Source organism: Balaenoptera musculus, chromosome 5 (assembly GCF_009873245.2).
Source record: "Balaenoptera musculus isolate JJ_BM4_2016_0621 chromosome 5, mBalMus1.pri.v3, whole genome shotgun sequence".
NCBI lineage: Eukaryota > Metazoa > Chordata > Mammalia > Artiodactyla > Balaenopteridae > Balaenoptera > Balaenoptera musculus.
In genome coordinates, this window is record NC_045789.1 from 131,227,634 (window position 1) to 131,241,938 (window position 14,305).

The window sequence follows — 14,305 nt, forward strand, 5'->3', positions numbered from 1 at the left end:
TCAACATTTAACAGTGACTACAAATCTTATTTTAAAATGTTAGGAGGGCGGGGCTAACATAAAAATAAGAATAGTCCAACTTAAGTACCTTAAAAATCAAGTTTTATAAGTTATATGGCTATTAGAAAGTATATCCAATTGTTTATGTCCCTTTAAAAATTTCATAGAGGGACTTCCCTGGTGGCACAGTGGTTAAGAATCCACCTGCCAATGCAGGGACACGGGTTCGAGCCCTGGTCCAGGAAGATCCCACATGCCGCAGAGCAACTTAGCCTATGCGCCACAACTACTGAGCCCGTGTGTCACAACTACTGAAGCCCGTGTGCCTAGAGCCCGTGCTCCGCAACAGGAGAAGCCACTGCAATGAGAAGCCCATGCACCACAACAAAGAGTAGCCCCCGATCACCACAACTAGAGAAAGCCCGCATGCAGCAAGGAAGACCCAATGCAGCCAAAAATAAATAAAATAAATAAATTTGTAAAAAAACTAAAATATATTTCTGAAAAAAAAAATTTCAAAGACATTAGCAAAATAACTCTCACAAGAGTCACAATGATTTCAGTTAACAAGAGAGCGTTAACCTTTGTACAAATTATTCCTTATACAAATCATATTCCCCTAATACAGGACCAGGTCCCAGTGAAAAAAAAGTCCGTATAGCAAACCCTCAGATATTTGAAATCAACAGAGTATTCTCCATCCTTCTCTTTTATGACACAGCCCATCAAGAATACAAAAATATTCATATAAAAAAGCAAAGCATGAATTACTTGAAGCTATTAATATATCACTCAGTTAATGTTTTGTAAATGCATCTCACTTTTAAGAAATTAAGTCATGCTCTTTAAAGAAAAGTTTGGGGCTTACCCATCAACAATCAGGGAAGACTATAGTTTTCTGCAGGGCCAACATTAAAGTATACAGTCTCACAATTCAGTTGAAAACCAAAATAATTCATAGAGACAAAAAGTAAAATAGAAGCTACCAAGGGCTTGGGGAAAGGAGAATGGGAGTTATTGTTTCATGGATACAGAGTTTCTGTTTGAGATGATGAAAAACTTCTGAACATGGATGATGCTGATGGTTGTACAATACTGTAAATGTACTTAATGCCACTGAATTTTATTTTAGGTAAAAATAGGTAAAATGGCAAATTTTATATTATGTATATTTTACTCCCCCAAATGCAAAAAGACAAACAAAAGCAAAAGGAGTATTATTAGACTTGTTTCCAAAGTGTCCCACAAATTGTTGAATGAAAAACACACACACACACACACACACACACACAAAAGCACAAGAAGGGAGCTGTGAGATCGGTTTTATTTGGGGAGTTACTGAGGGCCATGGCCTGGGAGACATCCTCTCACACAGCTCTGTGGAATTGCTCCTGGAACTGAGCAGAGCAGAACCCTATAGCCCCAAGTACAAAGTCCCCTCCATGTCTCCTGAAGAAAAGCTTAAGTCTCCCAGGGCTCCCTGAGTCACAAACTCAGTGTCTGATGCACATTCCTGAGTTGTTTTACAGATACCGTTAACTGCCACCAGAGGGAAAAAGCTAACTGCACGATGACCAGACTGCAGCCATGATATAAACTGCTCCATCTTGAGCAATACTGGGTCTGTGGCTAGCACAGTTCTAAGAGCTGGCCTTAAGAGAATGGGATTAACACTATTGCTCATGATAATCTATATCTTTGTGAGCATCAAAATACTTATAGCTTGTTCTGCCTGTATATGTAAACGGGCAACTACAACTGTCGGAAAAGAGATGCCACAGACCCGTGTCAACAGCTTCCACTCTAAGAATACGGTGTCTTATGTCAGCATGAAAAGTTACAGAAGACGGACCTTCACCCATGATCCCATAGAAGTGGAATGACGTTCTGACAAGTGGGGATTTGTAAGCAGCTTTTAGCAGGAGAGAGCTCTTTGCAGGAAAGAGTTGTCTGCAGGAGGCCCCTTTTGTCTTGTCACTAACCTTAAATGAGGCACCTCCATGCTCTACTCATCTCTGGCCCTAGCACGCCTTTCAAATCTTTTGATCACATAATACTTTGCCTAACTTGTTGGTTCTTTCCATAGATCAAAGAAGTAGAAAGGAAGAATTAGTAATTAACAGATGGCCAGCTCTCTTCCCTAGCTTCCCCTTCAGTGATCTCGTGAGCAAACTGTGTGAACAAAACAGCGTCTAAGGAAAGATCACAAGTTGACAAGCCTGCGAGCGTGCAGTGGGGGATGAAGAGGACTCTGACCCCCTATCTCAATGATTAACTGAGATTACTTCCCTGTTTCCCTTTAAAAGCTTTTATGGCTGAGCAGATTCTTTGGAGGTGGTTTTTGGGAGATACTGAGTCCACCCCTTCCCAGATTGCTGGCATTCTGATTAAAGGCAACTTTCCTTTCTACCAACATTTGTGAGCATTGATTTTGTAAGCTGTGAGCAGTGGGAACCAATTCGATAACACTTCAAAGAGGTGGGTGGTAGGGAAGTATACATATGATTTTTTTGAAGGGCGTACAGGCAATCAAGCACACATCTTGGTAGACAGTTGCTCTCGTCACAAGGAGCAGATGTCTCTGTTAATGATTGCAGTGTTTTTCTAGGTATGAGAAAATGCAAGAAGTTGGGTTCATACAATTTTCTCCTAAAAACATCTAACTATCTGAAGGCCTGTTCTGCCAGTTCTTCCTGGAGCACAGAGTGCCTCATTCCTGATCTCCACCTTGAATTCCTTTCAGGGTGTGTTAAAGGCCAGCAACTGCAGTGGGTAATGACCTAAGCCCTGTAGAGCCGGATGGCGAGTGACATTCTTTAGTTGCCAAAAACCGATAAAACTTACTGCCACTCAGTTTTTTTTTTTTTTTTTTAACAAAAGTTACATTTTAACCATTTTTTTTTTTAAATTAATTAATTAATTAATTTACTTATTTTTGGCTGTGTTGGGTCTTCGTTTCTGTGCGAGGGCTTTCTCTAGTTGTGGCGGGCGGGGGCCACTCTTCATCGAGGTGCGCGGGCCTCTCACTGTCGTGGCTTCTCTTGTTGCGGAGCACAGGCTCCAGACGCGCAGGCTCAGTAGTTGTGGCTCATGGGCCCAGTTGCTCCGCGGCATGTGGGATCTTCCCAGACCAGGGCGCAAACCCGTGTCCCCTGCATTAGCAGGCAGACTCCCAACCACTGCGCCACCAGGGAAGCCCCTGCCACTCAGTTTTTTTCCTGTTAACTTCAATTAATAGTCTGCCATCTGACTGATCTTGGCCCTCAAAAGTGTCGGGAATATCATTTAACTTAACTAATCATTCTCCCAATCATTGCTTATATCTTTGCCTGTTACCTTCGTCTCTTTATTATCCATGATGCAGGAGAGGGCTTAGGGGTAGAACAAGAAAGGTATGACATTTGGCCTTCTGGTTCTACATATATATATATATATATATATATATATATATATATATATACAGCAGAAGCTCCACTTGGGCTCTCTCCCTTAGAAATTCCAGGAAATTTTCTAAAATTCCCAGAGCAATTACTCTAAGCCTTGGTTCAAGGAGGTTTCTTGTTAACCTGTGCTTACTATCCCAAAGCAGCCCTACTGCTCTTCATATGTAAAAGTTTGTGAGTATTTACCCATTTGCTTTATTTTTATGCAAACTCATATTTAAAGGAACTCAGTAAACCCCACTACAGGCCAAATTTCTTGACAGCTAGCTTGAGGAGTGGGAATGGAGGTGGGGAGGTGGGAGTTGGGAGAGCTTGTTTTCCAGTGGAGTTAGCCACCCACAATCAAGAGCATTTACAGGAATCCCCAGTTCAAAGGTGAATAAATGCCTGCTTCAGCTCCGTGCCTTTATACCATCTAGAACTCGACAGAAGCCAGCTGGGAGGCTTCATCATTTTTCTGTGCACAAGAACTAAACTAGCATGCTTTAAAAGTACAAGTGAAACTTCAGAGGGCTATGTGGCTCTGAAGTAATGGTAAAAGTCCTAGCAGGGGAGGTGAATAGTAAAAATGGGATGATTCCAAAGGGATCTTGGTAACTATAGGGTAGTTAAACTGACTTGGCTGCTAAAATACCTCCTGGATCTGAACATCAGTCAGGAAATGCAAAGAAATATATTTTGATTTTGGTTAAAGAAAATGTGCTTAAAACGCAAGACCATGTTTGATGTTATTCTAATTCCCATTCTTACTATATTCTCACATTTCCTTTTAAAAACATATTAAATTGGAACATTTTACTCTTTTTAATAAAAAAATTTTTGTATAGGGACTTGTTTATAAGCACAATAAACCATTTCATGGTGTGAATTATGGGGTAATACTTCACACCTTGTGCATTAAATGGAGCTAAGTACAGTCTTATATATAACAATGCAAAGGGTATGAATTATTATATCATAATTCATATCCTGTTGTGTTGTGCTTCTTAAATATCAACTCTTTGTAGGAAAAAACAGCACTTTATTCTCATCTGTCTCATTCTTAAATTTGAATTTGGGTATATGGCTTTGGAGGACTGTACAAAAATGCAAGTCAAACCATACTTTAATGCTGTGGATTATGATATGCTTTTGTTTTACATTTGAAACACTGTTGTTTGCTAATTTAAATCAAGAAATATGACAGTACTAACAAAAGAATTCAAGGAACATCTGAATAGGTATACACGTTTGTTGTACAAGCAGACTTATTCGTCTGTCAGATGACCTTAGATTACTATCTTAACGTTAAGTACGTCTGTTTGCAACTTATTTTTACAAACTGAGACAAGGGTTACAAATTAATTATTTGAATGTCATCCAGATGGTAACATCTCTTTCACAGCTAGGGTTCCATCCTTGAAATACTACAAAAATTTCCTTTAGTTGTTAACTCTGGAAGTAGAAGTGTAAATATTTTGGTAATTCTACCAATGTTGCTAATGCTAAAGCTTTTCTTTAAAATTAAATTGAAAAGTGAAAATTAATTTTGATGTAGAATTTTTATTCATATGTATCCATGTTTGGCTTAGACAAAAATGTGTAATTTCAAAATTAAGGGCTGTTAGGTGTTTGTTATTAGCTTCAGAATTCTACATAAAAAATCAGCACCAGAAATTGTTTGACCCAACCTGCTTTTTTGTTTGCTTGTTTAAGAGACAAACTTAATCCCAGAGAGACTGAGCTAAACAAATTTGATAATAGAGGGTTTAAATAATTCAATTTTTCAGTCATAGGTTTTGTGAGATTTGCTCCATGATTCTCAAAATTTCTATTACATACTTAATACTGAAAGAGCCAGTACTTAGCCTTTAGGTAATATTAAGAGCACACACATACAATCTGTGCTTTCCACTACCTTCATTTTATTATTTAAATTTAAATTTTAATTAATTACAATTAGTAAAATTAAAATTGAGTTCCTTAGACACACTAACCACATTTTAAGTGCTCAGTACTTACATGAGATTAGTGACTACTGTCTTGGACAATGCAGATACAGAATATTTCCATCACTGCAGAAAATTCTTTTGGAATATGCTGACATATCTATGTTTATTTAAATCATAAATATATTTATGATTTAAAACATAAAACATGTTTTAAAGTTTATGCTTCTACTTGCTAATCAAGTTGAGTAGACAACAAGAAATCACTAGGAGCTCTACCTTAAAAAATGATCTAATTCTCTTAAAGATATTTTTAAAAGTTTCATTAAAGAATTTATCTCAGTCATCATTGTGCTGCTTTTATTTATTTGTTTGTTTTTTTGTTTGTTTTTAAACGCATCTCTTCACCCCAATATACCATTAAAATTTTTGGCTACAAACTGCAAACTATTTACTTTAAGAAAATATGAACTCAACATTGTTTTGAGAAGGTTTAAAAAAGTGAAGCTGGATCCCAAAGGGATTCGTCTGTTCTTTTACACACATTTGATAGGTAATATCTCCCTTGATTTATGTCAAATATATTCATTTTTCCTCATCTCCATATTGTCTGTTACTTTCATGCAATTATAATATAGATATATTTCTGTTGATTTATAAATACCTATTATAGTTTTGACTCCAAAACTTAAGTGGACTATAATATAATTGGATTTGACTGCAGTTGTTTTTATAATTAGTGTTCATGTTTGTTTGTTGAATGTATTATGTACATTTTTTAGCAGTTTGCCACATGCAAATAATTGTAGAAGATTTGACCTGATATGCTGTTTTTCATTTAATTAAAACTCCAACTCTTTGCTGTGATGAAGATTGGCACAGTGGAAAAGGTAAATACTCTAAAAAAGAGTGTAAATTAAGTAGCTTCAAGGAAGTGTACATACTGAGGAATGAAGTGAGAAAAGATTAATGTCACCTAATATTTATCTTGTGCTCTGGAAATTATCCTGACATGTTATTCATTCAAGCACTCCTCCTTTAATCATTTATTTATGCACATACTATCAATATATAAAAGTTACCATGTTAGATGAATGGAAAGCTAGGAAATCATGAAGCAATGAGAAAATCAGAGTAGCACAAAGTCATTAGAAGAGGACCTGCCTCAGAACATTTTCAAGTAAATTAAGTGTTGCTGAATTAAGGTAGAATTAAGTAGAGGCAAACTTTTGAAAGCATGGTCAGAAACTATGCTCTGTTCTCCAGTTGCTGGCTCCTGCTGTGCAGTGAGAGTCTTGCTACATGCTCTGGCCCAGCTCTGGCTGATGCAGGGTCGGCAAGGAGGTAAGTGTTGTGGAACTGGGGAGCATATAATCGTCGAAGGGACACACATATCTGTTACGCTGCCAGGAAATACATCAATATCATTTCATTGAATCCTTCCTGCTCTATCTCTCGGCCCCCATTTTCTGGCTCACTCATGTCCCTATGTTCTCATTCTTCTTGTTGTCTGTTACTTTCAAATTCAGACTTTAACTTAAATCTGATTCTCCTCTGAACACAGCGAGAGTTCTGTACCTCGCAAAGTGGAGGATGCTTGGGCCAGCTGTGTGAAGACCCTAAGGCCATCTCAGGCACTTTTCCTTACTTCGCTAGTGAGACAGTATATAATTGACAGTATTTCCTTCCATTGCAAGTCCTCACCTCATTCTGGCTAACTGCACTGTCCACGTGGGCAAGATATCCAGGGATTCTTTTCTCAGTCATTGAACTCTGTAACTCCAAAGACTTCATCTGTTCAGCTACAAACTCCCAAGAACTTAATCACTAAAATTACTCTATTTCTAAAGTTAAAATTTCTGCCTATATCCCACTTCCATCTCTCTCCGCAGTATTCACTGAACAAATTAAGAATGAAAATATCAAGATTAGATTACTATTCCATGAACCTAAAAACATGAAAGGACATAATTACAGTATCTTTTTAAAAGACTGTATTTTTAGAAAAAATAAATTCATTGAACTTCTACTGCTCATCTTCCAAGTGTTTCACCTGTGGTGAAAAGCATATTCAGCATAAGCAAATCTAATACTTGGCATGTTCTGAAATCCATATAAGGCTCTTCTCTAGAATCTTGCAATAACTGGACCCTTGTTTTTCTAAGACTGTGCAAAACTAGGTTGCTTTAACTTAGAAGATTCGTGTTGGTTTCTCATCGACAAAAGCTACACATTTCTGTGCTTCTACTCTGTCACCACCCTCCATAGAGGAAAAGCATCTTTCCATTGGATGGCTGCAGGAACCACAAATGACCTCCCTGCTCCCTATTTTGCTCCCCCCCTCCCCAGATGCCTCCCATGATTTCTCCACACTGGAGGAGGTTGATCTCTCTAAATCTCACACACCTAGTTGCATCACTGCACTACTTAACAACAGTTCCATAAGTTCCAAATGGCCTGTTTTATGAAACTACATTCTATACAATGAAGGGCATTTGTCAAATTATAGCTAAATGTGTCTTAAATTTCCTATCTTAGACTTTTCATAGAAGAGAATTCACACACATAAAAGTCTCCTTTGTTGCTTACTGTGGTTTTCAGTTTTAATTTGAAGGATATCAGATACACATTAAATTATCTGAATGAAGTACCAGGCCCTAATTAACTTGGTTATCAGTTGCTTCATGATTTGTGGCAAGCCACTGCTCATATAGAAAATGGAAATATACATGCATATGCTTATTCCATTCTTACAACAATCCTAAGATGTGGGTAATGTTATATCTATTTGTAGATGGAGAACAGAGAGGTCAGTAACTCACTGAGGGTAACACTGCTTAGGGTGGAGTTATATTTAAATGCAGCCAGCCTCATTTTATGGCCTCACCTCTCTCAGCAGTATTCACTGAATATGTGATCAAAGGTCTGATCATGGAAGGGGATAAAACTGAAGTTTATTTCCTCTCTTTTTGCTTTAGAATAAAATTGAAAGCAAAATCTCTGAGATATGTCATATGAAAGAAGACCTTAGCATCCTTAAGGAAAGTACTGACTTCCAAAATTATTCCAAGATCATTCTTACAAGGATGAAATAGGAAGAAAAATATAAAAATTGGTCTACTGTATATAATTAAAATAGAAATACCGATACTGGGGCTTCCCTGGTGGCGCAGTGGTTGAGAATCTGCCTGCTAATGCAGGGGACACAGGTTCAAGCCCTGGTCTGGGAAGATCCCACATGCCGCGGAGCAACTAGGCCCGTGAGCCACAACTACTGAGCCTGCGCGTCTGGAGCCTGTGCTCCACAACAAGAGAGGCCACGACAGTGAAAGGCCCGCGCACCGCGATGAAGAGTGGCCCCCACTTGCCGCAACTAGAGAAAGCCCTCGCACAGAAACGAAGACCCAACACACCCAAAAATAAATAAATAAATAAATAAATATAAACTAATTAATTAAAAAAAAAAAGAAATACCGATACTTCGCAAAGACCATATCCCCCTTAACCCATTCACACTTATGTTTTAAAGGGTGCATTTATCACCTTTTATGATTTATGTTCAAGTTTATACATTTCGTAATTACCTAGTTCCCTAAATATAGTACATTTGGTTTATTAACAAAAAGTGGGAGCTCATACATATTATTTCCTGCTTGTCTTCTCTTAAAGCTCCCTAACACTCAAGCAAAGAAAAAATGCCTAAGGTAAGGTAGGTCACACTAATCCTGGTATTTATATATTTTTTTTAGAGTAAACAAAACCAAAAAGTAAATATGCAAAAAAGTCAATCTTGAAGCCAGTAATGATGGGATATGTGTAAATGAATGGTTATTATTAAAATTTTTAACACCCAAAAAGCCAAAATAAAAAATGTAACCCTTTCATAAGGTCATAGGGCAGATAAAGACAGGAGAAGTCTAATTGCAATGATCCTGTAATGGAATCACAGCCTGTGTAGAAGCTGATTAAGGTTAATTTGAATCACATCAATTTGAATTAACGTGGCCTTTGCAGAATGAACAACACCTTAGTGCCAGCATGATCAATTACTACCTTTACCTCCGTACATCTGCCTGGAAAGGTTAGATTTATTAGTTATCAAGATAACATTTTAGAATGCAAATCCATGTTACTTCATTTCCTGCAACCCACCTCACCTGAGCACCTGGAAAGTCTCAGGACAGATGGGTCTTGGAGGGAAATCATCTACACTAATGTATAGCAAGAAAGGAAGTATGGAGAAAAAAAAATCTTTTCAGATTTACTGAAAAGACACACTTTTACCTATTTATGAATACTGTACCAATAAGTTCAAGTTACCTAGTTAAAATTATAATTCAGGATAAACAATTGGTTCTATTATTAGGCATAGAGTCATATGTTACTCATATGCATTTTCAATTTTAGAGTTTGGAATGCCCTTGTATCTTGTATCCTAACCATTCTCATAGTTTTGCATTATTCATATTTTTACTTATCTTTTGGTATGTAATCAAGCACCATAATTACTTAAAATTATGTAATTACAAAAATTTATTGTCTCATGATGATTCTGCACCTTGGGCAGATAGGCATAGCTCCTGCATCTCTGTTTCACGTGGTGTCTGGGACAACTTGCCTGGAGCTGGAGCATCCAAATGACATCCCTCGGTATTGCTGTTGTTTCACCTGCTATTGCTGAAATGGTTGAGAATGGCTGGGTTTCTCTTTCTCCACTTCCCAGTTAATTGTCATCTGGGACCTCTCTGTTTCCAAAGACTATCATTTCTCAGAGGTATATAGACTTCTTTATGATGATTGCCTTCTAAGAGAAGATAATAGAACTGTGAGGCCTCTTTAAGTCCTAGGCCTAAAAGTAACACAGTATCACTTCTACCACTTTCTCTTGGTTACAGCAAGTCTCAGGATCAGCCCACATTCAAAGCAATGTGAAACCCACTCACTATCTGGATGGAAAGAGTGGCATATCCCTACATGGATGGGAGAAATTGTCAGAGGCCATCTTTGTAATCAGTTGATATTACACAGCCAAGGCTGAGTCCTGTTCTACCACAGTCATCTGAAACTAGACCAAGGATATCTATTTACCACTGTCATTATACTTAACACACTTAAATGAAATGATCTGTGACTGCTTCCTTGCCAGACCATAAGAAACAAGAACATTATCAGTTAATTATCCTTGTGTCATCTGTATTTAGAGCATGTCTGGCAAAGCAAGTGCTCGATAAAAGACTGCCAAACATAACTCAAACTTTAATATGGTTTTCCAAGATATTCAGATGGCTGACTGAGAAAAATTGAATTTGGGAAGAAGAACACACAAAACTTATGGTGAACATGTAACTAGAATATTTCATGAAAAAATTAACAATAAAATGAAACTAGACTAATAAGGCACAAAAGTTTGTATATAATAGTGTGTTGCTCTCTAAGCGGGGGATGCATGAAACATTTCATTCTACTTTGTTTTATTTGTATCTCTGCTTTAACTACAATAACTCTTTTTTGGCTCATTTAATATGAGTATCTGTATGTGGTATTTGTAAGTATTTATTCTCGTAGTTGTAAATTTTCACAAATCTAGATACTTCAGGAAATGTAAGAAAGGCAGTTATTGCAGGGAGTAAAATTTTCCTGAGGGCAAAATTTCAGGACTGAAACTAAGAGAGCAAAACTATTCATCAAAATCCACAGCCTGCATCAGTGTATTTGAAAGATATGGGGGTCTCTTCTTCCTCTATTGTTTCCATTTATCTCTTATTTCCTCTCCTTCCCATTGGAAATAGTTGTGAACTTGTTGAAACCATTTAAATGAAGTATTTCAAAGCAGCAAGCTGACTGTATAAAACCAGTTGTTTAAAATGCTTAGTAAATGCCATTTAATGTTTTGTTTGTTTCTTTAATGCAGCAGAAGTCTTGATAGAAGCAGGGCTAGCTTCCCTATCCAGTTTAAAGATATGTAAGAAAGAGAAATAATGATCTGGAGATGATACATTCTCCAGTCCTGATATAAAACTTTGGTCAATGAACAGAGAGTACCTTTAAAATTCTTAAGATTTTTTAACCGAGAAATAACTACAAATAGCAAATATTTTATAGGCACACTGAAAGAATCCTTTATGTGTCAATAATTACTTAGATACAATAGAAATTTTGTCTTCCACTAGGAATCACAATGAGGAGTAAACTGTTACTTTCCTGTTTTAGCAGTAGTTTTGTTTGTATACATCAGGATTTAAGTTGTTAGTTTGCTAATTAATTTCATTAGCTTTCTATTTCTGTTCATAATTTTGAAGGCTGTAAGAAAGGTCTATTTGAAATGTGTCCCCAGAGATATCCTTTTTTCCTAGAAAATAGCTTTAATGTGAAATTTATCTGCTAGACACAGGAACTGGCACACAATAAATTAACTTACAATTTTCTTCCTCACAAGGCTACAAACTCTGTAGGAGATGTAGGGCAAAAATGCAAAGCAAGGAAAAACTTGTCCAAAGGTTTTATTACTGGGGAAGGAATTGTTAAACAGGCTAAAAGAAGAGCAAGGTGGGAAGGTTAGGACCTTCCCACACAATTGGTGCAAGGTTTTGCATGAATGGAGCAGCTAAAAGCACATGCTTCTTTTTCCAAACTGGTTGCTAAAAGGAGAGAGAAACGTGGAGGACTTGCCTACCAGAAGACTATTCTTTGAGACTAGCCCCTGTGGTTGATACAGGAGAAAAATATAGGGCTGGGCAATGATATAGGTAAAATTGCCACCCCTCAAACACCAGCTTTCTGGCATGACCATTATGGTCAATATTAGTGGTCAAATGTTCATCTTTGGAAGCATTCTAAACATATAATTACTTAATATAAAACAAGTAACATTTTTGTAACTCCCTTTCACTAATACTATGTTTCATTATATTTTCTAGCAAAAGATGTGAGTGTTATAAAAATATCATGAAAGTATCTTTTAGCAAACACTGGTCTGTGAATTTAAAATATTGACATCTACTGTTGAAATATGTTGACATAAACTTACTAAAATTAAAAATGTAACAGATATTCATCTGCATTTTGTTTAGCTGAATATGCCTGTTTTCTTTTTAACTTGCATCCAAAGAACATTCTGGAGTTTTTAATCTATTTCCTGTCACTCTCATTTAATAATTATGTCTGGTGTTTGTTCATCTTAGCACATTTCATATTCATCAATGCAAATAGCCTGTCTTTATTTATGGAACTCTAAACAATGCTTGAGTAAACTATTGGGCGCTTCATTCCATTTAACAAATGATTGATGTATATATCTCTGTAGTTGATATTTCATTCAAACACACAAAATTTATATGTGTATGTATATATACATATATAAATATAAATAAACCCATATGTATACATTTGAATTCATTTCTGTTGTGTATACAATGTGTATTTGGTTTCTGCTATTGGGCATAGTACTAGCACAAGAGTAACATGAAATATTTGGAAAGATTTGGACACAATGAGAAAATTTTAGACCTTAAAGAAATTAAACAAATTAGCCATAAAAAAAAAAGAATAAAGCTGAGAAAAGGGAACAAACTGTGTTGTTGGATACAGTTGTAAAAATTAGTTGTGTTATTTTATGAAGTGACAGTCTCTTGAGTCTAAACAATAATCTTTAAATTACAGAACATCAAATTTACCTCATTTGATTCTAGTGATCTTTTAAATTTAATATAAGAAAAGTCTGGCCGATAGGAGATGCTCAATAGTATACTCTTCCTCTATCATTTTCAAAACAGATGCATGGTGGTTGCTCATTCTTTTAATCTAGGGAGACTATATAATCCAGGGAAAGGGACAAGAGCTTCTATTCTAGGAAAATCCAGGTTCCAATCCCAGTCTGTGCCTAGGATTTAACCTAAGTGGTCTTTCCAAGCCTAATTTCCATATCTACAAAATGTATTTCAAATTTCCTACTACATAATAATGCAATGATTACTAATAAAGTTAACATAAATCACTCACCCTATATATTACTTGGTACATAATTATGACAATAGCAATATATTTATACATTTACTTTATGATAAGCACTGGACTAAGCAATTTACATATATAATCTCATCTCATACTCAATTATTTCATTATTATTATCTTAATAGTTTCTCAAATTATTTTTAATTACTTAAGCAAGTCCAAAGAACTTTCTTCAATAATGGAAGTTTTTGTGGTTTTTTTGGGGAGTGGGTGTATTGTCCAATATACAGCCACATGTGGCAAATGAAATGTAGTTGTGTGATTAAGGATTTTTTTAAAGCTCAATTTTATTAAAATTAACTTTAAATAGCCACATGTGGCTGGTCGATACTTATCGGACCGCATGGAAATAATCAATACAGGTATCACACTAAATATACAGATGTAAATAAAACTTAACTTGGAGCTGTTTTCTAAGACCAGAAATATTTAAAGTTTGTACCTACAATTCAGCACTTAATCTTACATTATTCTGTTGACTGTTGAATGTATATTAGTGCTATCTCGCTAGAGTTTTCTGTGAACACCTTGAAGACAGTGGCTGTTTTTTTGTTTTTGTTTGTTTTTTTTTTCCCTACATGTCTGTGTCAGGAAGCCTTTGCACAATCCTGTCCAGTTAGGCTGAGGGACTTCCTTGCCCATTTGCCACATGAAAATGCTTCCTTCATCTGTGATAATTTGGAACTGGTAAAACAACCATGCTTTAGGCTATTTGATTCCCAAAAGGTAATTTATAACAAAGGATGGAGACCAAATAAGAGACACTCTCTTTATATCATACCATAACTACATCATGAGAATTTATATTCTTTTGTTTTTTTTTTTTTAAACTTTGAATATACTTTGTTAAGGAATAGAGGAAACCTGCTTCTCTGGGGCTCAAATAAGAAAAAAAAAGTTTAAAAAATGCTATCATTGTTAGTC